Here is a 26,333-nt window from a genome sequence, read left to right as displayed (position 1 = left end):
GTTCTCATCCCATTAGAGCCACCACCCCTGGATTAAAGGATCATTAAATTACTGTTTCTCCTGTTTTGATAATGTACCAGGGTGGTGGCTCACACCTGTGATTTCAGTTATTTGGGAGGCCTCGGATCACTTGAGGCTGGGGAGTTTGAGACCAGTCTGGGCAACATAGTGAGACCCCCATCATGGTGCTGTGAGGTGTATCATTTAGCATGAAAATTAGATTATAATGAAGTTAGAGGTTCTTCAGAGGTCAAGAAACCTGCCATCTTGGATCCCGCCAGTCTTGGCCAGTTTGGTCACTAAGGGGAATTTTGACCTCAGGTGTCCTATTTTTAAAGATAAACAGAGTTAAGGCGGGATAGAAATTCACCTGAGCCATGTAGGCATCATACTGGGTAGCAAACCTACAACACATTGTCTAGACCTCTGTGTTAGAGAATGATTATTCATACTTTATGAAATGACCTTGTAGTTAAGATTGTCAAGTAACATTTAACTACAAAGTGGATTGTCTGCCTTAACTAGGTTATCTATAATTATAATCAAATTTCTTTACAGTAGTAGTTCGTAATAATTAGTGTCCATTGTTACTGCATTTTTGTTTGAGAAATAATAACATTCAAATATTGTACAACTATACGATATACAGATTTAAATTCTCTGTTGTAATCTTACTTCCCAGATAAAATTTCTGAAGGTAATTTAGTGCAGTCTCTCTGTCTTTTTTTTTTTTTTGGAGGCAGAGTCTCACTGTGTTGCCTAGACTGGAGTGCAGTGGTACGATCTCAGCTCACTGCAACCTCCATCTCCCACGTTGAAGCTATTCTTGTGCCTCAGCCTCCTGAGCAGCAGGGATTACAGGCGTGCACCACCACGTCCGGCCAATTCTTGTGTTTTTATAGAGATGGGGTTTCACCATGTTGGCCAGGCTGGTCTCGAACTCCTGACCTCAAGTGATCCTCCTCCCACCTCGGCCTCACAAAGTGCTGGGATTACAAATGTGAGCCACTGCACCCATCCTAGTAGTATTTCAGTACTAAAATGACACATAGACTAGCATAGTGGGGAGGCAGTAAGTATTGCAGGGTGAGTTGAAGCATAGCACAGCCTCAGGAGCCTGAGTGCCTGGGTTCGAATCCTGTCTCTGCTATTGTATGAGTCACAGTCTGGGCAGGAAGTAGATGACTCCGAGGTCATTGAAGACTTTGAGGAAGGACCTAGTTATAGAAGTATTAAGAAAAACAACAAGGGGCCGGGCGCGGTGGCTCAAGCCTGTAATCCCAGCACTTTGGGAGGCCGAGGCGGGCGGATCACAAGGTCAGGAGATCGAGACCACAGTGAAACCCCGTCTCTACTAAAAATACAAAAAAAAAATTAGCCGGGCGCGGTGGCGGGCGCCTGTAGTCCCAGCTACTTGGGAGGCTGAGGCAGGAGAATGGCGGGAACCCGGGAGGCGGAGCTTGCAGTGAGCCGAGATCGCGCCACTGCACTCCAGCCTGGGCAACAGCGTGAGACTCCGTCTCAAAAAAAAAAAAAAAAAAAAAAAAAAAAAAAAAAAAAAAAAAAAAAAAAGAAAAACAACAAGGAATGATGAGGCAACCTGGGTGCCCAAAAAGGGAAAGCTGTTATCACTGGGACCAAAGGCACGAGGAGAGGGAGGCGTAACTGTGACCCAGTGAGAGCAGTACCTGTGGGAAAGGGGCTACTGAACAGGAACTGTGGCTATGGGTAGAGAAATGCAGCCACTATTGTATTACCTTGCTGCATTGAGCAGGTGGGGACAGGAGAGCGAGGGGTGGTTATAAATATTCACCTCAACCTTTTCTTTTATTCCACACTCACTGATGGTTACTCTCATGGACTGAATCCTAACAAGATCCATGGACTCCAGAATCCAGGTGTGGTAATTTGTAAAGTCAGCCTCTTTAGGGAAGAGGAAGAGGGAGGAGATGAGTAAGGGTGGGGTGGTGGTGGCGGGAATGAAGACTTACGAGCAAAAAGCAAAAACACTTAGTTAGCTGTGTTTGCTAGTAAGGCACTTTGTTTCCTAGTAACTCTGTGCTTTATTTTCCTTATTGATTTAAAGAGGAGAATAATAAAGCCAATAATACAGGATTAGTATGAGAGTTAAATAAGTTAATATGTCTGAAATGTGTAGGTGAGTACCACCTGTATAGAAATTGGTCAGCACATATTGTTAATCGTATCATTAACACTTTATAGATTAATTCATTTACAAATTAATCTTACATGCACTTTTTAGCTATTCTGATTTTTACTTGGCAGTGTATCTTGATCACCTCCTTCTCTGTCTGTATATGTACATATACATATATGGACAGTCAACCCCCTGTACCTGTCTGTTCTGCCTTTGTGGATTCAACCAACTGCGAATAGAAAATATTAGAAAAAATAACAATACAACAATAAAATAATATAAATAAAAATACAACTTACATAGCATTTACATTATATTATGTATTTTAAGTAATCAGGAGATGATTTAAAGTATATGAAAGGATGTGTATAGGTTATGTACACATACTATGCTATTTATCTATGAGGGCCCTAGAGCTAATTCCCCTCAGATACCAAGGGATGACTATATGTACGTATACAGAGGCACAAACACACACAGATGTGCCTCACTTCTCCCTCTCTCTCCACACATTCACACTCACACGCATCATAAACTATTTTTCTTTTTTTTTTTCTTTTGAGGTGGAGTTTCGCTCTTGTTGCCTAGGCTGCAGTGCAATGGCGTGATCTCGGCTCACCGCATCCTCCCACTACTGGGTTCAAGCGATTCTCCTGCCTCAGCCTCCCAAGTAGCTGGGACTACAGGCATGTGCTGCCATGCCCAGCTAATTTTGTATTTTTAGTAGAGATGGGGTTTCTCCGTGTTGGTCAGGCTGATCTCGAACTCCTGACCTCAGGTGATTCGCCTGCCTCGGCCTCCCAAAATGTTGGGATTACAGGCGTGAGCCACCGCACCTGGCCACAAACTACTTTTCAATGGCATCAGAGTATTCCGATGTATGGGTATACTAGAATACATTTAAACCTTTCTGTTTACAAGGGGATTCAGACTATTTTCAGTATTTTACCATTATGCGCAATGCTGTAGTAACATTTGCCCTTCTAACCTCTAATTTTGGATTCAAGTGAAGCAAGTGAATTTTGCATATTTTGAGTCATCTAGATTAAGTTGTCTTCAGGCCGCTCTCTGATGAGAAGGAATGTAAATGAGTGACATTAGTACAAATATTCAAGTGGCTGAAGCCTTTTATTTTTCTTGGTCCAAACCCAATTCAATTTTATAGAGAAATAAAAAGTGTATAGAGTGTTTACATGACCTTTAACTTTATTGAAGAACAACTTTTAAAATATTTTCTTGACACCACCATATGCCCTGCACTTAGGTTTCATATTGTTTATGAAAATATTGATAACTGTATAATCAAATTCAGGGCCAAATATTTTCAATGTTTGATTTTATTGTCATGTGGTCAGAGAAGCATAATTGTAGGTGAGTGACTTGAAGCTCATGCTGTGTGTATGTACATTTCTTAATGGAATAATGTGTCTTGTGACTGTTATGTATGTGTGTGTCTGTGTGTGTGTGTCTGTGTGTGTGTGTTTGTGTGTGTGTATAGTTTTGTCCTCAGACTTTTTTCTCCTTACATGACAAACTATGACTTCCCTTTCCTATGGAATAAATGTTATCAGTTCAAGTTGACCAAGTGTGAAAAAAAGTGACATTTATTTACTACTTTCCTACTTCCGGGCAGAATTGGAGTGGAAAGTAATACATGTCATTCTTCACTGAAATATTTAGGACTATTTTGCCCTGTAGTAGAGAATTTAGGCTTAAGCAAAAGGTTTCCATCCACTGTTTGCTAAAGGTAATTGAAGAGAATTGGAGAAAATAACATTTTAAACAATTCTGCAAAAAAAGAAAAAAAATACACAAATAGAAGCCCTATGTTTTGATGGCATTGATGGCAATCTGTCCTAAATTCAGTACAACTGTGTTTCATCAGATAAGTTACTTAGTACAAATGTGATTCATATAAAGAAATTGATTCTACATCATTATTTATTTATTTAAACATAGTATCTGTCTAAAATCACTCAATTTGAGAATTCCTCCATATGGACAGTGGACAAGAGAATGTTGCATGAATTTTTATTTACTCTCCTTTGCCCTAAGTCTGCCTGTTTGAAATGTGTTCAGTCAATGCCTGCTTGGAATTCTGCTATCCTCTTCTTTCCTCTCCTGTTTTCTTGACCATTCTTCTTGTGGTCACTAATACATGTTCTGTTAATCTAGTTGTCTGGGCTCTGGCTTGAGCCTTTATTCCTGGCACTTAGCATAACAGCTAAATACTTTAAATGCTTTCATTATACCAGATTTTAGATTTCTTTGTGACCACAAGCTCAGTGTTTTGAAAGGTAGAGTCATACAAAGAAACAACTATAATTAATCTAAGATAAGTAATGGTGTATGTGTCTTCATCATTTTATATATTTTACATAGAATAATATGCTTAATTTTGAATATTCCTTTTAAATTTATCTGTTTCACAGGCATTTTTTTCTGTATTAAGTTTTCAAAAACATTTTTAATGGTAATGTGCCAGTTTTTCCTATGGCTATTACATAACATTCTCTCTTGTTAGACATTTGTGTTGTTTTCGACTTTTCCCTACTACAATTAATAATGATATAAAAGGTTTTGTATAAAACACTTAAAGTTGCAGAACATCTCTTTACAGAATATTCCTAGAAATGGAATTATTAGGCCAAATGGTAGGAATACTTTTAAGCTTTCTGTATATGTTGCCAGATTGCTTTTTAAGAAGGTTGTACCAATTTACACTCCCACCAGCAATGTAGGAGAGTGCCTGGTAACTTTTAAATTGGATTTCTTTGATAAGAAGCCAAATGGACAACATTTAACTATTCATTAAAAAGAGAGAGGGGTTTGTTAAATTTCTGTTACTGCACTAAAGGAATTCTACATGTTAAATCATGTAATTTTTATTCTCATTTTCATCAGACTATAATAATACTGAATTTGATTCACATTTCCCCCTCTTTGGTACTTTTTTTTTTTTCTTTTTGACAGAGTCTCGCTCTGTCGCCCAGGCTGGGGTGCAGTGGCCGGATCTCAGCTCACTGCAAGCTCCGCCTCCCGGGTTCACGCCATTCTCCTGCCTCAGCCACCCAATTAGCTGGGACTACAGGCGCCCGCCACCACGCCTGGCTAAGTTTTTGAATTTTTAGTAGAGACGGGGTTTCACCGTGTTAGCCAGGATGGTCACGATCTCCTGACCTCGCGAATCCACCCGTCTCGGCCTCCCAAAGTGCTGGGATTACAGGCGCGAGCCACCGCGCCTGGCCCCGGTACTCGTAATGTCAGTACAGATAAGCGGAGGTTACAGAATACTGTGAAAAATGGTGAGAAATGGAAACTGATTCTGTGCTAGTTACTCAAGAAATCATGTTCTGGCCACACTGTCTGTCTTATCAGCAAGGAGGAAAGAGATAGATGAGTGCCTGATACTAATCAAGTACTCCATATGTTTGATGTGTGGATGCATAAATGAAGTGATAAGCTCACAAACCTGCTGTTACTGAAAGACCAGAGCCATCCTTTGGCATTGTAGTATTAGTGAACAAGCCCCCTTACACAGATGAAAACATGGTTGGCTAGTTACCGTTATGCTCCTCAGAACTTGTTCAAGAGGCCTTCAGGTCACTGTAGTAGAACCACCTCCACAAACAAACCAGCACAGTTCTCAGAGATCTGACATGACAGCTCTGATTCCTGATATTCTCATGGACCTGGGTACTCCGCATGCCCCTGCCCCCCCATCCCACAACACCCCGGATTCTCTCTTTACTCCCTTATGGGCCAAATTCTTTTGGGATCCATACTAAGAATTTATTTTGGCTCTTATCAATGAGCTGTCCATGTTCAGTTGTTAGAATTCGTCCAAAATTAAGTGCCTGACTTCAGAGTTTAAGAAGTACACTTTTTTAGATTTTGGTTTGCTGTGTTGTATAGAAAAGGTGTTGGTACTGAACTTTAGCTTCTGTCTCTCATGAATGTGGGCTTTGTGCTCAAAGAGAAAAGTCTTCAATCATGGCTGCAGGATTTTTTAAAATATAGGACCAATAAATATATACTATATGAAAGTGACAGAGAAAGTTGAACAGGTTCCAGAAGAGAGTCATTTATCTTACTAGTGATGCTCTCAGCAGGGAGATGAACTCAAGAAACATAAGAGAAGTTCCATGAGGAAGCCTTGTATTTGAATTCCACTTGCTCTATTATCTGAAAGTTTCAGTGTTATCATGGGTGTTTATGTTGCATGTTGAGGTGGGCACTTATTCTATAATGGAAGCTATATTATTAGATCCTTCTTCTCAAGAAGCCAATCAAGTCACTTTAATGAAAACTGCAAGTAGTTGTACCCTAAAGAGGATGCAATTATTTAGGAAACATTCTCATAAGATTTAAACCAAAAACAACTTAAAGTGATTCTGATACAACTGATTAAGTACTTTATAGTTTTCAATCCCAGAAACATAACTTACCTCAATTGAAAAATGTATATAACAGATAGTAATTTTTATAAATTATTACAATTGTTATATGAACTCATTTAAGTTATAATAAATTATATGTAAACTGATTATTTGAAATGTAGTGAGTTATAATCTCTTAACTGAATGGAGGGCTATATTCTAAGAGTCTCCTCTATTTTAATGTTAACAAGATAAAATCTTGGGCAGGTGTTTCTGCTATAACATGATATTAAAGTTTTTTAAAACATAGGTTCTGCAAATTGTGCCCTAAAAAAAAACAGGATCATGAGAAAAAATAATAATTCTAATCAAAATACTAGTGGCATTAGAAAGAGATGTTAGTACAAATAAATAAATAAATAAGTGATATGGTCAATATAAACCTAATCATAGACAGAGAAAAGATGAAGGTAGATTATTCAAAAGAGATGGAAAGAAGAGTTGAGAGGGTGGCAAATGCAAAATGCGTCAAAATCAGAAAAACAAACACTGGGTATTTCTAATTAGAGACTCATTGATCAAGCAGAACAAAGAAGAATACTGTGCAGGAAAATGGGGTTTACATTACTCTGTATGTTACTCTTCGCCCTGTTCTGGTCATTTGTGTTAGTATACTTTATGTTCTGCTGCTGTGACTTGGTGATTAAACACTAACCAGCTGGCAGGCAGTGGGGAGGAAATCGTGTAAGTCAGTATATCTTTTACTATCCCACTGTTTACCAATTGCGTATGAGCTAATTAACTATGCAGAAACGTGTTATAGCAGAAAAGATTTAGTAGTGTTATACAGTAAGCTAAAAGGAGCACTGGTTAGAAAAATTATCAAACTATATCCCACCATTTTTCCATTTATCCATTATCCAAGTAGAAGCATTTTCTACTATAATCTCTGTTAGTAGACTGGTAACTATACCTATGTTGTTAAAGGAAAATTTACCCTAATGTTAAATAATATAAAATCCCAAGTCTCATAGATTGGTGGGCATTGTGGAGCTTGCAGATTAAAATAGAAGGCCCCCCTGTGACTGAAGGAAATGTAGGAACTCTGTATAGTCAGCCTTCTGAATACCTGGATTCTACATCCATGGATTCAACCAACCTCAGATGGAAAATATTCAAGAAAAATAGTGAGTCTGTCTGAAATGAACATGTACAGATTTTAAAAAAATCATTATTCCCTCGACAGCAGACTATACCAACTATTTACATAGCATTTACATTGGATTAGGTATTATAAGTAATCTAGAGATGATTTAAAGTGAACAGGAGAATGTGCCTAGGTTATATGCAAATACTATACCATTTTATATCAGGTACTTGAGCATCCCTGGATTTTGGTATCTACAAGGTCCTGGAACCAATCTGCCATAGATATCAAGAGATAACTGTATTCTGTAACTCTTTTCTAGATATCAAGAGATAACTGTATTCTGTATCTCAGATTATTTCAACATATGTTTTTTAAAACGGCATTTACTTGACTTCTTCAAGCTTTGTCTTACAGGTAGAACCTATCCCTTACTGGTAGAACCTATAAAATTGAACGTTTTTTCACAGATAAAGAGTATGATGATGGAAATATTTCTTTTCCTGTTTTTCTTTTCTCTTTCCTTGCTTTCTTTCCTTCCTTCTTCGTCTGCCCCTCTGCCTCAGTATGGATGCAAAAAGGAACAGCAGTAAAGGCAAGAATGTAAAGTGATTGATACCTCACATTGTCATGAAAGAGAAGGACCAATGATCACATGTATGTTATACTTTTCAGTAGCAAATTGGCACATGCATGTGTTTTTGCATATTTGGGCCCGTGGAAAGTAAAGATTAAATATTATAGCCTGTGGAGTTTGAGATGGGTCCTGTTGTGTGCTCTGACATCAGCAACCCTGTGGCCTTGGACAATTTACTCAGTCTAACGGTTCTACCGTTCCACATTTATATGGTAGATTGAAGACCATACTCCTGTAGAATTGTTGGGAAGATTATAAGAGGAAATACTTGTGAAATGCTTAAGGTTGTGCCTAATGTGCACAACCTTAGTAGCATCTCATTGGCTACTGTGGACTTGTTTGAAATTATTAATCTTTAGTCATCTTTGTATATCATTTCCATGGATCCTTACAAAATGGTTAGAGATGTGCAGTGAATAGAGACTTTCACAAGGACGCTGATTACAATTTGGCTGTGGATTGTGCCTGAGGTTGTTTCTTGTATATCGGGAGAACCCGCTCCCAATGTTTAACATGGGTTCTTTTCTATTTCCTAAGTGTCTCGGCTGGGTTGAGAAATAAAGGGAAAGAGCGCAAGAGAGAGAAATTTACAGCTGGGTGTCCGGGGGAGACATCACATGTAGGCAGGATCCATGATGTTCCCCGAGCCGTAAAACCAGCAAGTTTTTATTAGCGATTTTCAAAAGGGGATGGAGTGTACGAATAGGGTGTGGGTCACAGAGGTCACATGCTTCACAAGGTAATAAAATATCACAAAGCAAAGGAGGCAGGGCGAGATCACAGGACCACGGGATGAGGTGAAATTAAAATTGCTAATGAAGTTTCGGGCACGCATTGTCGTTGATAACATCTTATCGGGAAACGGTTTGAGAGCAGATAACCTGTCTGACCAAAATTTATTAGGTGGGAATTTTTGTCTACTTGATAAACCTGGGAGCACTATAAGAGACCGAGGCTGATTTCATCCCTTCGGCTTCAACTATAAAAGACTGGATGCCTTAAAAAGGGGCCATCTATAGGCATACCTTCAGGGCGCATTCTCTTTGTCAGGGATGTTCCTTGCTGAGAAAAAGAATTCAGCGATATTTCTCCTATTTGCTTATGAAAGAGGAGGTATATAGCTCTGTTCCGTCCGGCTCACCTGCGGCCAATTCAAAGTTACCTCTCTTGTTCCCTGAACATCGCTGTTATCCTGTTCTTTTTTTAAAGATGCCCAGTTTTCATATTCAAACACAAATGCTCTACAAACAATTTGTGCAGTTGACACAATCACAGGGTACTGAGGCGACATTCATCCTCCTCAGCTTACAAAGAAGATGACAGGATTAAGAGATTAAAGTAAAGATAGGCATAGGAAATCACAAGGATATTCATTGGGGAAGTGATAAGTGTCCATGAAATCTTCACAATTTATGATAAGAGAATACAGTAAAGACAGGTGTAAGAAATTATAAAAGTATTAATTTGGGGAACTAATAAATGCCCATGAAATCTTCACAATTTATGTTCTTCTGCCAGGGCTTCAGTCGGTCCCTCCGTTTGGGGTCCCTGACTTCCCGCAAAACTTGTATCTGTTTTAGACTTTATAATAACAAAAATGAGATTAACAAATTGATTTTTATGATATGAAATATATTTAAGGGTCAACTGTTAGTATTCGTATAATTAGACTAATAATGCAAAGACAAACATTTTCAAACAAATCATTCTTATTAACCTTGTTCAAGTTAATAAGATCCAGTAATAAATGTGATCCAAGTAGTGTACATTTCTTTCTCTCCACCCCCATTCTGCTACCTTTACGTATATTCAATTTTCTTGTTATTTTATTGAAGTACAATTTGTATGCACTGATACACAGATCTTAAGTGTACAGTTCAATTAGTGTGGCAAATGTATATAAACTGCATATAATTTCTCAGCTCGTATTACAAATTCTGTTATTATAATTAACAGCAGGCAACACGTTCTGAGTGGCAAGGAAGGTCAAATATATATGGAGCATTTTACCTATACACGTGTTAATCCTCACAACCCCATCTGTTTCCTACAATTATTCTGATTTTACTGATAAGAGCTGAGTTTAACAAGATTAAATGACTTGCTGAGGGCACCAGCAAAGCCTGCCTTAAAACATAAGCTTGGCTCCTTCACCACCATACTAAACTGTATCCCCTTCACTGCGGAAGAAGCAAGAGTCTCTGCCACCTGTCGAGGTTTCCGGAGGTCTCCCTATACATTGACTTGAATCCCATTTTGATTTAAATATTCTCATCAAACATAATAACTAAGAAGTTCGAGTAAGAGAATTTTTGTGAATTTCATCAGAGTGAAAAGAAACACATTTTTTTTATTGCCTGAAAACTGCTAAGTGAACACATTATATGTAAAATTAAAATAGTGGGAGCATATATGATTGCGCATTTAAAGTAGTTATATGCAATATTGCTACTCTAAATAGAAATAAAATTATTCCGACAACCTTGTTTGTGCCAACTTTTTGGTTATTTAAAAGGAGTAAAACTTTCTGTTTACTTCGATAGACATGATGTGAAATTATTCATAGACCGAGGCAGTTAAATTTTGTTTGCTTATTTGCCTACCAAATCCTACCAAAAGAGTTGCTTTTTGTTCATGTAATGAGTACTTATAAAAAAATAAAGGTATTTTGTAGTGATTGTAAATATTTAAGTGATCATTCCAGACTATTTTGCAAAATTCAAGTTAGTTTGATGCTGTAGTAATAAAATCGAAAGGATGAGACATAACAATAATAGAAATGATTGCATTATGCTTTTGATGTATCAGTTTAGCACATTAAGCTGTCATCATTCCAATCTTATGCTAAATAACACCTCATTTTATGCAGTGCGTCCTGATATGATATTAAATATACATAGACTCATTCTGATTTTTGTAAACTCTGTATTTGTTAAGCTTTCCAATTTGTATGAATGAACTTTGAAACACTGGGGAACACAAATAATTGTTCGTTAATTTACAAATGACACTACACAGAGTAACATTAATCCAAAAGATAATCATCACATATATTTTGTGAGGCTATAGATGACACTGATACCTTAGATGTGTGTTTTTTTTTTTTTTTTTTTTTTTTGAGATATGTAATGCTTTATTAAGCGGTCTCAGCTACAACCTCCTTAGATGTATTTTGTATGAATTACTGTTATCAACTAGGTAATTTGAATCACGTGACTGACTGCATTCCCAAATGGTAGATTTTCAGTTTATAGATTAGCAGGTCCAGGAAAGAGTAAGGTTCAGCTCAATGCTACTGAACCACTTCCAACTCCTATACTTCCAACTTCTTTTTATTATCTAAAATGTATCACTTAAGGTATGAGTCTCACAATCATATGGAAAAATACATTTAGTTAAAAGGATGGCCAGTGTGGTTAGACTTTAAAGGAACCATTGGAATGAAACCCCCCTACCTAGAAAACTCTTCTACTGGGATGTATGCCTATGACTTAATCTGTCATTTCATTTAGTCATAATTCAAATGTCCTTGGCCAGAACTACAGTTCCTGAAGTCGTTTCCCCCCAAAATGTTTGTCTGTAGTCTGTCTTCCTTACCAGAGTGAGGTCAGGTCAGGGACTTCCCCTACTTGGTTCACCTAGAGCAAGTCTAGCAAATAGAATGCGTGTGTATTTGTCTATGGAATACATGACTGAAAAAATGAATGACTGTAGAGGTAAAAAGAACTTTTAATATCATCCAGTCTAACCTTTCCAGTTTATATCAAGGAAACTAAGACTATGTATAAAAGAAATTAATGGTTAACTGAATTCCTCAATATTCTGTACCATGGATTGAGGAAATAAATCAGTTCAGTGCTTCAGGACACTTTGGGACATTCACTCCTGCCAATACAAGATGGTTAAGAAGTGGTGTTTGGGAGCTGGACAGACATAACTTTGGCCAGAGTTTGAATCCTGGCTGTACCACTTACTAGCTGTGTCCCTTTGTGAAAGATATTTAATCTTTCTAAGTCATTTTCTTTAACTATAAATGGAGATGATGCATATCTCATTGGATTATTGTGAAGCCTAAATAAGATCATGTATCACAGAGTCTGGCACAAGGAAAAGTGTTATAGCTGTCATTGTCATTATCATCATGACCCTTTAGTCCTTATCATATAAATTATATAGGCATTTAATCCATTATTTTCTATAGTACCACCATAATATTTTTCCCCAAACTTAATGTATTTAGAACTCTTTAGTTCACCACAGATGATATATATGAAGTTTATAAGGTTGATATGCTAGTTTAGAATACTAGATAATACTAATATGAAATTTGGTTTCTGTACTAGTTTATAATACCAATTACTATTAAATACTCATCAATCTAGTGTTTCTGATGCCTGGACTTTAACAGGTATTCCACAGAAAGACTATACTTTTATCTGTAATAGATTTTCAATATAAGAAGGATGCAAATTCAGCTACAGAGGTTGAAGCTCTGTGGAAAAAAATAATTCAAGATAGAATGCTTTTTTTTCCTCCTCATCGATTTTCTATCCACAATAGAAAAATTCCATCAGTCAGAAGTCATTCAGGAGAAGACATGGGTAATGTCCTAGACATATAAATTATATAGATGCATATTGATCATTCTCTATTATAGAGAGTGATCTAATTTGAATTTCTATTTTTTGAGACTAGAGTCAGATGTAATAATATTATTTCAAAAAGTTTTCCAGATGGATATTATTATGTCGTAACTACCTTATTTCAATACATTTCTGTGTTTGATAGTTTTGCTTATTTTAGGTTCTAATTTTAAAATATACATCATTTTTCATATTCTTTAGAATTTATAAACCACCCTAGAGTTTATAAACCACCTTTAATGTGTCGTCATTAAATTGTAGCTTTCAAATGTAATGGAATCTGTAATTTACTGTTACAATTAGAAGACAGGAATCAATTCCTTAGCTTAAAATTTTTTGTTGAAGAAGAAAACACCATGACAACTGATTTTCTTCAGAATCATCTAGGGCTGATTGATTCATAATCTAAATTTAGGGATTGTTCATATCAGAATCGAAGAAGGACTTCACGTTGCTTTCATTTTGTTAATTCAGCAAAAGTAGTACTAGTTAGATATGGGAAAGTAGGATGTTAAACTTTGTGAATGCCAGACTGGATTATAGTTTCCTCATTTGTACAGTTAGCTTAATGATTCCTAAAATGTTTTTCCTTTATCTTCCTTTTTCTTCTTCTGTTACTCTGTTGGTATTCTGCATGCAGATAAACATGTGTATCTACATGTAACATGTACACTCAAGCCAATTCGTATATGTGAAAATACTATTCACTCCTGACCACAGAGAACATGTCTTAGTTTTCTTTAATCCTAATTGCTGGAGTCTGATATATTTTAGACTTTCAGCAAATATTTTTTGAATAAATTTTAAAATATCTCTTCGTCTATTAAAGAGATCATATTCTTCTAAGACTACTGTGTTAGTTCTCTATCGTTGCTATTACAAATTACTGTAAACTTTAATGGCATTTGAAACCACAAATTTATTAATTTTATAATTCTATATAACTATACAGAACTGTAGGTCAGAAGTCTGACATGGACCACATGGGGCTAAAATCAAGGTGTTGGCAAGGTCTCATTCCTTTCTCAAGTATCTGAGAGGGATCTGTTTCCTTGCCTTTTCCAGCTTCTAGAGGCTGCCCAAGTTCCTTGGCTTACGACCCTCTTTCTCCACTTTCAAAGCTGGCAAAGGTGAGTTGATTCCTTCTCACATCACATCACTATAATTTCTACCATCTTCACATCTCTCACTATTAACTCTGGTCTTCCTGCCTCTTCTTATAAGTACCTTTTGATAACATTGGGCCCACCCAGATAGTCAGGATCATCACTCTAACTCGATGTCCTTAATCACATCTGCAAAGTCACTTTTGCCATGAATGATAATGTATTCACAAATTCTAGGGATTAGAACATGGACATCTTTGGGGGCTGTTTTTCTGCCAAGCACTTTGAGTATATGTCAGTAGCTGAAAGCACCAGAGGTCTTTTCCTTGTAATTATACAGGGAAGTTGCTTTTTCGCTTAGCAAATGCAAGTGCTTAGGCCAAACCTGTCTGAGGTTTTAGCTCAAAGAGAAGTGCTCCATTCTTTAAGTTTAGATTTCATTCCAAATGTGTAACCAGCAATTACTTTCTATAGTCCTATATTTATGGCCTATTACTTGAGATCCTGATACAGTAAATTCATAATGCATTAGGTCATTAGACAATGACAGTGTTCTATGTGGTACATGGCCAATTTTTTGGAACTTGACCTAGGAGTCTCCTTTTCTCCTACTGCTAACGTTGCAATCTCTTATGAATCATTTTTTTTGTCACTGTACCTCATTTGCTCATTTACAGATTGCATATGATCACTCAATCTAATTCAACTGCTAGACTAATAAGATCACAATGAAAAATGTTCTATAAAGTGTAGAGCTCTCTTTCTATATATGATACCTTTTTAGGTCTTCTCAAGGGGGCCCTTTTGTACTGAAGTGTTTTATTTACTTTAATGTAAACGTGTACCATGTGAATCCTTGCACATTACTGAAAAGAACTCAGTGTTTAATAAAATCATACCTCCTACCACCTCAAATGTTAAACTTTCTGGTAAATTAGACAAAGCAGATTTATTATGCCCTGTTTCTTTTTTGAATGGTAATGTGAGTCCAAGTTCCTGTTGATGGTCTCACTATTCTTTCCATAGTTCTGTTACATAAATGTGAAACTTTAATACCTAAATAATTCTAAATATATTTTTAAGGAGGAAGTCTTCAGGACAGTAGTTTTCAAGTTATTTTGTAACAGAAGTCTTTTTGCCAGAAAATATTTTTGTATATGGCAGCATGGAGCTGCCATGTACAAAACAAATATATGTGGAGCTATTGTGGTTGTATAAGATGATAAGGCACCAAGTCCATTGGTTAGTGCCCCCAAAACACATATTCCAGTGTCTGCTAACTTCACTGGCTTCTAGGGAACATAGTGGGTTTCAGTGGATAGGGTTATTTATTTGGAAAATGTTTAATAAATATTGAAATATGCCAAATAATATATATTAGGATCAAGGAGCTACGGGAACTCCAAAGGGAGGTAGAGGTGTGTGTGTGTGTGTAGCAGGTTAAACAAATGAGTTCTCCAAAAATTTATTTTGTAAATGTTAATGCTAAGTCAGTGTTTATTCTCTGAGTTAACCTCACCTATAAAACTGTAACCCATGTGAAAAGTAACACTTCACATTGTTTCCTTGAAAGTTATACTATAAATTTAAAAAGCAGGTATTTTATATGTTGTTTCTGTAATAATATGCACTAAACACACAGTATTTCATTCCAATATAACATTCTGTATAATTTTGAATTTTTTTCCTGCATCTGTCCCCCACAGACAGAGAATAGAGGCTACAGCGTTGGGCATTTAATGTATGAATGAGTACGTGAAACATTTTTATTAATCATCCTATGAAAGGATTATTTGCAAGCTTTTTGTCATAACATGTAGATTAGTTTGTAATAAGAATATTATAATTGTATTTTTCCTCAAACTTGGCATATTTTGTAGTCATTTATGATTTTCTAGACGAATTTATAATTTGGCTCATACATATCTTCAGAAATGATATTTGATATGTTTACCTGGTTAATTGTCTCAGATGTGCATCTTGTGTAACTATGGATATACCTAAAATGGATAAGAGAAGTAACACATAAAACTTTTAAGGAAAGTCTTTGGTAAGAGAGATAATTCTATTTGTTTTTGAAAAATATGGCATCAAGTTAATTCTTTATTTTTGTTATGTTTTAGAGAAATTGATTACTTAATGTTTCATATGTGTACACAATTTAGCTCACATTTGTCATCAAAATAAAGTATCTTGTGAGAAACAGGTGATTTTTCAAGAAGACTACTTATTTAGTAAATGAAACCATAAAATGTTTTAAACATTTTGGTTGAAATTTTAAAAGACCCCATATCTTTTTATTCTTTATAAAAGGTTATTAAATTTAGTTTTAAACTTTACGTGCCCATTCACGTAAAGGGCATTTATTATGATACTAGGGGGTAATTGTGCACAGTTCCGCATTCACTTTTTGGATTTCTTTTTTTCCCCTCACCCCAGAAGCCAGAATGTAAGCTACATTTCTGTTTGTATTGGGCCTTTGAGAGACTATACTATACAGCTAATGGAGAAACCTGCATGCGAGTCCAAGTTCTGCCTCTTCTAAAATTCATTACCATAAAGGAAGTTGGTTAGCCACAGGGAGTTTCTTAGGCTTTCTCAGTTTGATTTGTTAGTCCCTAGAAAGTTCAAGTCTGTAAAAACTAGAAGTTTTTATAAGGAAGTTATAAGAAGTAAATGACAAGGTATTTGAAAGTGCATGACATTGTGCATGGCATATGTTAATTGACCAGTGAATGCTTTATATCCCTTGATCTCTTAACTAGAAATTAAGTGGCAGACTGATAACTCTTAAGTTCATACCGACAGCTTCTCCTCTTCTGAATTCCACACTCATATATCCAATTGCAATAATTGGCTTCTTGACTTAGATATCGAACAGACCTCTCATACTCCACATGTGCCAAATGGAACTTCCAATTATTGCCTCCAAATCTGTTCCGTCCTTTCTAACAGCTGATGGCAACTCCAGCCTTTCACTTACTCTGTCAGAAATCCTGAAGGCATCTCTGACTCCCCTTTCTCTCTTACACCTCACATCCCATCTACCATTAGTTCAACTTGCTAAATAATCCACAATCTGACAACTTCTCGCCATCTCTGCTGCTACAACCTCTAGCCAGGCTAGCATCATGCCTAGCCCTGATTACTACAGAAACCTTGTAGCACTTCTCTCCGCTTCCACCTTTCCTTCCTCACTCTCTATTCACAACAAATTAGCCCGAGTGATCCTTTCAGAACCTGAGTCAGTTAATGTCACTCTTCTGCTCAAAACCCTCCAGTGGCTCTCGTGTTAGACCTTACAATTGCCTACATGGCCTGTGCAGTTGGGCTCTTTTGTCTTTCTCATTACCTCATCTCTCATTACCTTTCTCCTCACTCACTCCAGTGCAGCTATCCTTCTCCTTAACCATTCTTTGTGCATGCCAGGCACATTCTCATTGCACTGGCTGTTTTCTTTGCCTGGACCACTTTCTCCCCAGTTATCCCCATGACTCACTTCCTCTCTGCCTGTGTCTTCAAGTTTTTTTATTAAATGCAACTTCTGTATACCTGATCCCTCCCGCAGGACTCCCATTTCAAATGAAACCCCACCCACTGTAATACCAGCCCTCTTTATGACACTCTAAAGCACTTATCTTCTAACACATGCGAGAATTTACTCACATATATTTTTAATTTTTTTTTCACTTGAATTTGAGCTCCACAATGTTAGCTGGTTTTGTTGTTGTTGTTGTTGTTTTCCAGTTTTGTCCCCTGATATTTCCCAATCATTTAGAACAGTGTCTGATAGATAATAGTTGCTCAATGAATATTTGTGGAATGATTTGGGTAAACAGCAATTTGATCAGAAAAAATGCATTCTTAGAGTTCTTTCATTTCATGCGGTATTACTTACTAAAAAGAATCCATTTAGACGTCACACCCTTCAGAGCAGGCAGTTCGAAATTTGGCAAACAACTTGAAAGCAACCTAGATGAAGCAGTTAGAATATGGTGGTAGCTTTGCAATTGTATTACTGAGGATCAATTCCTAGTTCTGCCACATAAAAAGCTCATTGTGATGATCAATTTTCTGATTCTTTTTGTGAGCTCAAATACTTGAAATAACCAAGTAGTTGATACCAAAAAAAAAATCTGGGTTTATGGGTTTTTGAATTTTTTCTCCAGTACTTGTTTTTATTTAAGCATTAAAAATCCATACATATGATTATTAGTTTTGTTCTTAGAGAGGCCATTCTTACAGGATAAGGAATTATATCTTTAAATGAAGAAATTTTTATAATTTGTTGATGTATGTATTTTTCATATACAGCCAGCATTTTTCCCTCACCAACATGTGTATTCTGTTACCATATCTCAAACTGCCCTTCTTATGCTGGATTTGTGACATTGTGCGTCATCAAGAGCTGTTCTCAGAAACGCAGATTCAATTACGTCTAACAAACAGGCCAAATATCTAATCTGCCACCATTAGAGCTATATTAATCTGCTTCTATCCAGTGGGGCCTTGGCTTGGATCACAGAAGGAAGCACCACATCTGTGTCCACAGCTGCTGCCTTTTAAACAGGACCCATAGCATGATATTCTGGACAAGGGCCTTTTGAAGTGTCTAGTTTTAGGTGATGTGCGAAGACTTTCCTTTAGTGTTCTGGGTTTCTAGATCACCACCCATTTTTCCCCTTACAGAATGTTCACTTTCTGTCTTTTGGGTACCCCTACATTAGTTTCTCTTGCCCTAATTAAGACCTCTTTTCCAGAAGCAATCTTATTTTTGTCCAGTGAGAACTATTTACCCAAGAAGTGTTTGTTCTTATACCTTAATTTTTAAAGTTTTTTTCCAACAAAAATCAGATATGAATAAGTCGGTAGGAAAACTATTTTAAAAGGGTATTTTTGGCCCTATAAAAATCCCAGCAGGTATCTCTGCCTATTTTTTTTGTTTTATAATGTCTAGCTCTGAAATTATTGTAGCCTCTGTTTTTGTTGTTTGTTTGTTTGTTCCCAGATGTTTTATATATATTTTATTATACTTTCTGTTCTAGGGTAAACGTGATGTTTTCCTTCTCGTTGGTAAATGTATTTTCTTCTCTTTAGTGCCACTTAGAAAATTTAGAAATAAACAAAAAATGAAAATCATATATATTTTTACCACTCTCTAGAAACCATTACTATAATGCTGGTCTTCATTCATACTTACTAAAATTGGGAGATATATTTGACTTACTCATAAATTTGATAGGTGGAAAAAGTAGCTCATTAATTATGAAGCTGAACATTTAATGTTTTTTAGCCATTTGTATTTTTTCTCATGAATTGTCTGCTCATTTACATTTTAAATATTAATAATATTTATATGATAAAACACTTCCAATGTGCTTGACATACATTTAATATAGCTTTGAAATGGAAATTTTTAATCATTTTATGGTAGATATCATTTCATTAAAAAAATTCTAAAATGGGCTTACTTTAGATAGCAACACATTTTATCAGTATTTTTTTCTAATTTTTTTTTATTTAGCTGATTTTTAACATAGTCCTTTAATACTTTTGGAATTCAGTTATACAAATGGTAGTTGCATATAATAAGCAAATTGTGGGTGTTTTTGTAAATTGCTGTACAAATTTGTCAGCCAGTTTAATTGAATAACACATGTTCTTTTCTGTTGGTATGTAATATGTTAGATCGATTAAAATAAAGAATCCACTAGAATTAGAAAATTAGGTAGAAATTAACCATATTTAATTAAAGGTAGAAGCCAGATAGTACAGTAGAGAAAGGGATGGCATTTCAAAATTCTGGAATATGAAGGGAAATAGAAAAAGAGAGAAATAGCAGAAAGTGGTTTTGGACATAAAAATCTGTATTTGAATAAAGAGAGGAACTTGAGTGTGTATGCTGTGGGCAAAATGAGGGCTGAGATGGAGAAGTTGAAGACACAGGATGGATTAGGCAAAGGATTGATGAAACTACATACTGGAGAAGGCAGGAAAAGGGAGTGTAACCCCCAGATGGATCTGTCAACATGGGGTAAAGACGAATACTGTTTCCATTACAGAAACAGAAGATATAGAGAGTTATGGTACAGGCACATTTGTAGGAAGCAGGGCCTGAAGTCAAGGAAGATTCCATAACATATCCTCTGTTTCTTCTATACATTAAGAAGAGGAGCATTCTCTGAGAGTGAAGAGGAAGGAAGGTCATACATGTTATTTATATGTCTTCTCCTTCATACATTTGCTCAAAAAACACTTATTGGATGTTGCCATGTGCCATGTTCTGTGTTAAGACTAGAAAAAGCGACCAAAAATGAAGTGCACAGTGGAGTCTATCAAACCACTTCAGTCATGAGTCAACCAGGCAGCCACATGATGAAAAGGACTCTGTTACTTCTCCACTGCAACAGTTAAGTCACCACTGAGTCAAAAAGAGGATCTACTTGACTAAGTGTTGCCAGTTTGGGGAAGATATTTTCAGTTTAGTTGATGGCATCAAAATTTTTTAAAAAGGCTTTGTGTTGATACAAATGGATAGATATGAAACCAGGGGTTAGTATATACACATATATTTCCTTGCTCTGCATACTGGAGTGTTCATTGCTACACTCTAGTAGCAGGGATCATACCCAGCATTGAGACTGTGATTTCTAATACCTTCACAAATCGAAGGAACCAGAGGATCTGTGAAAAAGTGGCTTATTCTAGGGCTGGTTCAGGAACATACAGGAAAAGCTTGGAGTATCTTTTAGTGCACATAAATTAGGAAGTGCTCACACACACATACACACACACACACACACACGCTGATGATATGTCAATTGGACACAAGTGTCAACTGAAAGAGTTCCCAATGTCTAAACAACCTAAGAAACAAAATGAATAATGTATTAGATTATAACCCAAAGTATAAAATAAATATTCATGATCCTGCACTAATAGAAATGATTAACTAGATGGGCTAAATAGCTGTCTCTTATGTAATAGAATTCCAAATAGCTTATGTGGATATTGCTCCCCTTAAAGATGTATAGTATAACTCGCCATTCCTTAAGTGTGGGCTACTCACAGTGGTTCCTTCCAAAGAGTACAGGAGAGAAATGGGCAAAGAGAAAGACTCTGCATTGGAGAAACCTTACAAACACTGCCTCAGCCAGGTGATCAAGGGGACCATCACAGTAAGTCGTGTGGATAGTATAGACCCATAATATGATGTAATTAGGATACCAGTTTCCCCATGTGGTTGTCTTTTCAAAAATCCATAACTCCATCTTATGAAAAAAATTCAGACAAACCCATTTGACGGATATTCTAGAATATACATGACCAGCATTGAAAGTGTAAAAAGTCATCAAAAACAAAATCAGAAAAAATCATCAGTCAGGAGGAACCTGACAAGATATAAAGACCAAATGTATTATAGCATCCTAGATAGGACCCTGGAACAACAAAAACAACAACAACAACAACAACAACAACAACAACAAAAACAGAGAAAAACTGTACCTGAGTAAAATATTGGTTGTGTGTAATAATATATCGCTGTTGGTCCATTAGTTATAACAAGTGTACTATACTAATATAAAATGTTAATAAGAAAAACTGAAGGGGCTAGTGGTGGGGGCACAGTATATGAGAATATGCTATCTTCAAAACTTTTCTGTAAACAGTCATTCTAAAATAGAAATTTTGTTTAAAAAACAAAAAAAATCCACTCTGCAAATTATACACTCTTTAATTATTATGAAGCTGCTCTTGTACCAAGAGATGAAGACAAATCCAATAAATACTATTTTGATTTATCAAGTGCTCCTTCGTAGAGGCCCAGAAACTGATGGAGTAATATCTACTGTTGCTTTCATAGCTTTCAGCACAGGAATCAGGTAAAATAGTCAACATTTTACAATGTTATTGCTTGGGGTTTAGGAAATTTCATCTCCCAGAAAGGTTCTGTGTGCATATTTTTAATTACACAATGGAATATCTGGCAGAACATAGAACATTTTAAGCTATAAGCAAAATGATTTTCCAGGAATTTCTGAGCATATTAGAGCCTACGTTTACCATTATCAGAGGCACCTGAGTACTGCTTAGAAAATTACAACTTCATCACATTAGGTAGTGTCCTATCTCCATGAGAGTGATGACAGATTCAGAAGTGCCAGGCTCCAAGGAAGTTGTTCATTGGGAGAAAAAGACTCAATGTAAAGCATATTATTTATTATTATTGTGATAACACCTGTCATTACATAAACATAACCAAATAATGCAGTATTATTCATAATAAAAGTCACAAGATTCTTATCCATTCTTAGTACTCTGGGCTTCCTATGAATAAATGTGTTTTGTTCTTTTTGCAGAATTAAGTACACAGAATCATTTCTGCCTTGCCAAAGGATGTTGTCAAAGGCCTGCTCCTCTTCTGCCTATGTATTTTTCTTTTAACATAATATATGCCGTTGAGCAGTGACTTTCAGTCTTTCGTGTTTTACATTTTGTCACATGCTATATTGAAAAATTTGGGTCCCACTGTCATAGAATCAAACCATGTTTATAGTCATTCAATGCATATATATTTTTATATTTCTAGTATAAATTTATACAATTTTAGCAGTAAACTATGTTAATATAGTATGTTAGAAATACTTGTGGGTGTTGAGTAAAACTAGAGAAAATAGGGGATTTGGTAAAATATTGTCTATTTCATAATGTCTGCTGACTGACATTGCAACATCTCTAAAGAGAATTTGTTTTTGAGAGACAGAAAATAAACTGTTTCATGAGTAATAGCAACTTAGCATCGTCTAACAGCTACAAAATCCATCAATGACTTTACTTTCTCTAGAGAAAGTTATTAGCTCTTGGGATGGTTGCAAGATGGGTTTGGTCTCATTTTCCTTAATCAACAAACTGTTGGATGTAGTTTTCCTAGTTGTATTAATTTCTCATGGAATTTGTGGAACTATGCACGAAAAATTACTTTAGCATTTTCAAGGTATTCAGATTTTTTATGACCTTTTTATCGGTTTCCTGTGTTAGGAGACTGTGTTGATATGTTTTATTAAACCGTAAGGACCACACAAGCAGTTTTGACACATCTGTTAGAAATTCCACTGAAGTTTTAGTGAGATGATTGAAATAATTTAGACAGATTTCAGTCAATTTATCAGTCAGTAGGACTTTAATGCCATTAAATGAGATTAAAATATTTCTGAATTTAATACTGCCAACTTAAAGTACTGTTACCTTTTTTGGCTTGTTTCAATTGGAAGAAAAGAAGAGGCAGTGAATATAACACACCTGGGACTAAGAAATCTCATTTGTAAGTCCCACCTCCTCCACTAACCATCTGTAAGTCTGTTACACTTGCAGTGGCTTCCAACCTTGGCTGCACATTAAAATAACATGGGAATATGTAAAAATCCCAATTCCCAGGTTTCACCCTAAAACAATTAAATCCACATCTCTGGTGGTGAGACACAGGCATTTTATTTTTGTTTGACGTTTTCAAAGAAGATATCATAATTTGCAAGGCATAATCAAATAAGTCAATAACATACTTTAGCCTATTCCTACTGTTTTGCTTGTTTTTAGTTTCAAATCATCCTAGGATATTATCATTGATTACTCAACTGATTGACATGGTTTGGGAAATATGGTATTTTGAAAGGAATAGTCATCTTTTTATAAACTATGCAGGAACCTTCTATTAAATTCTCTAAATGTCATTGATCTCAAATCCATGCATCACATGTGTGAATTATATTCTTTGTGTTGTGTTTAAAGTAAAGCATGATTGATACCATTTGGTGTGAAAATATATGCAATGGCAGTAACGTTATCATTTCTAAAAGAACAGACGCCTTGAAAACAAAGGGTAGAAGTAATGTCAGTCTTGTTTCTACAACTTTTGAGCTATACGACCTTGAGAAAGTCATATAAACTTTCTGATTCTTAATTCCCAGGTCTATAATTGTTATACTTTAGCCTTTCAGTTATAGATTTGTTTAGTGTTAACATCACTTGTCTGAGTTATAAACTTATTGTTAGTTAAACATCCTGGAAAAGGTTGAGAGACAGTGAAGCATAATAGAAAACACATGGCTTTTGGAATTGAACTTGGCTTCACACATTAGCTGTGTCTTACTAGCTGTGTGACTTTGGCATGTGACATAACCCAAGTTTATGTAAAATGGTTTCAATAACATGTACCTGTCTTAGCCCATTTTGTGCTGCTATAACAGAATACCTGACACTGGTATTATATAATCATATAAAGAACAGAAGTTTGTTTCTAGAACAGTTCTAAAAGCTAGAAAGGTCAAGATTATGATATTAGTATCTGACAAGGACCGTCTAGCTGCATCATCACATGGCAGAAGGGCAAAGAGAGGGCAACAGGGGGCTGAACTCACCCTTTCGTCATGGTATTAATCTCAGCCATGAGGGTACAGCCCTCAGGGCCTGTTCAACTCTTCAAGTTACTACATCTTAATATTGTTACAATGACATTTAAATTTCAACATAAGTTTGAAGGCGACAGATATTCAAACCATAGCACTTTATTAGAAGTTGTTTTAAGAATATAATGAGACAATATATGTTAAGGGCCTATTATACTGCCTGGCATATAGTAGATCCTGAAGAAATGGTTGTTGATAATGATGACAATGTAATATACCACTAACATGTTAAATGTGTTTCTGAATGCATGACCTCAGAATATATGTCAAATACGTAATACACTGATACCTTTTTTACAAAAGCAAGTGTTGATAAATGGTTATAAAACTCCTTAGCTTAAAAATTCCGCTTTACACATGTATAGGTAGTGATTTGAGAAGTTCCTAGAGGACAATTGATATGTTGTATTAGATAACCACAGATTGGAAATGCTAGCCCTCTGGACACTCAAACTTTAACCCTGGAAACTGGGTTACGCTGGAAAGAATCTACTATAAACTGACCTTCCACTGGACACGTGGAGTATTCTGACTAATGCAGAAATCCAAAGCAGACTAGAGTATCCCTGATCTCCTTAGTGGTGTGGAATCGCACGCTCTTTCTTTTTTTTTTTTCAGCACATGTTTGCTTAGTATTCTCTGGGCAAGAGGCCGTGCCAAGGAAAGTTTTTGACGTTTCAAAACCTCCCAAAGGTAATGGGAGAAGTGATAACAATTATTATGGAAATGTGAAGACAGGCATACTTTTTTTCATAGATTCTTATTCAGACTCTTTCAAAAAGGGATGGATTTGGGGCATTCATTTTGGTGAAGTCTCTGACCTTACTAGATAGTGATACCTACCGGTCTTGCTTTGTGTGAGGTCAATTACTGAGCTGTTGATGAATTTCATTTATTCCTTGTTTAATAGAGTGGCACTTAAAATAGGTGGAAATGTAAAAGAAAACTATGATTTGCTTGATTTGTATATTTCAAAATATTAGTAAAACAATCCTGCAATTTACACGGCCAGTTCTACTTCACATATATTTTAAATGTACTACGATCAACATAGTCATTACCTGGCGTGTAGAATACCTATACATTTACACATGTAAAAAAATGAAACCTCCATGTCTTTGGTTTGTGCTGGATCATTTCTTTCAGGGTACGGGATTCTACAGGTATTTTCTAATGAAGTTTCTTTAAATTTTTCAAGTTGCCTTCACTGCGATTCATTTAATAATGAATATGTTTATTAAAGTCTGATTCTAGAGACAGGCTCTGAACCATTATGCTACGGCCTCTTTGTCTACAAAAGTCAAACGTTTTTATTTTCTAATTTGTTGTTAAATATTTTTCTATGTAGTGAAGCTTAACTAATTAGCGAGACCAGTAGGAATTTTAATGTCACCAACGTCATTTACATTGAGATAAGTTTTATTCAAAAGAATGAGCTAAAATATTTTATTCAATGAGGCTAAAAACTATAGCTAGGGTGAGGAACTCTTTTCTCCGAATACAAATTATAGAATTTCAAAGCAGGAAGAGCATCTTGTTTTACCCCTCATTGTACAGATGGGAAAAAGAGCCCTAGGAGAGTACTTGATTTACTTGTGTCTCACAGGCATTTACTGAATGGCAAAGTTGCCTGTAAAACCGTGTAGTTTGACTCTGTCAAGAACAGAAATGTGTTCTTCTATTTCATAATTTCCAATGTGGTTCTAGGAAATGGTAAGTAAGTTTGAAAGTTGGTTTATTTCTTTCAGAGTAGCTAGTGCCATTTGTTGTACTTGTTATCATTAGTGCATACACCCATCG

The 26,333-nt window shown here is 36.0% G+C and overlaps 1 protein-coding gene across 4 annotated transcripts in view; it reads left to right on the top strand.

Moving 5' to 3' along the window:
• The window catches only part of LOC105481259 (phosphodiesterase 3A), a 312,844-nt gene that overhangs the window by 121,113 nt on the left and 165,398 nt on the right, over positions 1–26,333 (top strand). Inside the window, exon 1 of one of the 4 annotated variants that reach the window (XM_071072101.1) lies at positions 13,732–14,094. The exons of the other annotated variants lie outside the window; for them this stretch is intronic. The gene's annotated coding sequence lies outside the window, so the exon portion shown is untranslated. Of the gene's footprint in view, positions 1–13,731; positions 14,095–26,333 lie in introns of those variants that run through there. 4 annotated transcript variants of the gene reach the window in all.

The sequence above is a fragment of the Macaca nemestrina genome, chromosome 10 (assembly GCF_043159975.1).
Source record: "Macaca nemestrina isolate mMacNem1 chromosome 10, mMacNem.hap1, whole genome shotgun sequence".
NCBI lineage: Eukaryota > Metazoa > Chordata > Mammalia > Primates > Cercopithecidae > Macaca > Macaca nemestrina.
The sequence above is the reverse complement of the archived record's forward strand: the minus strand, read 5'-3'. Positions and strand labels throughout refer to the sequence as shown.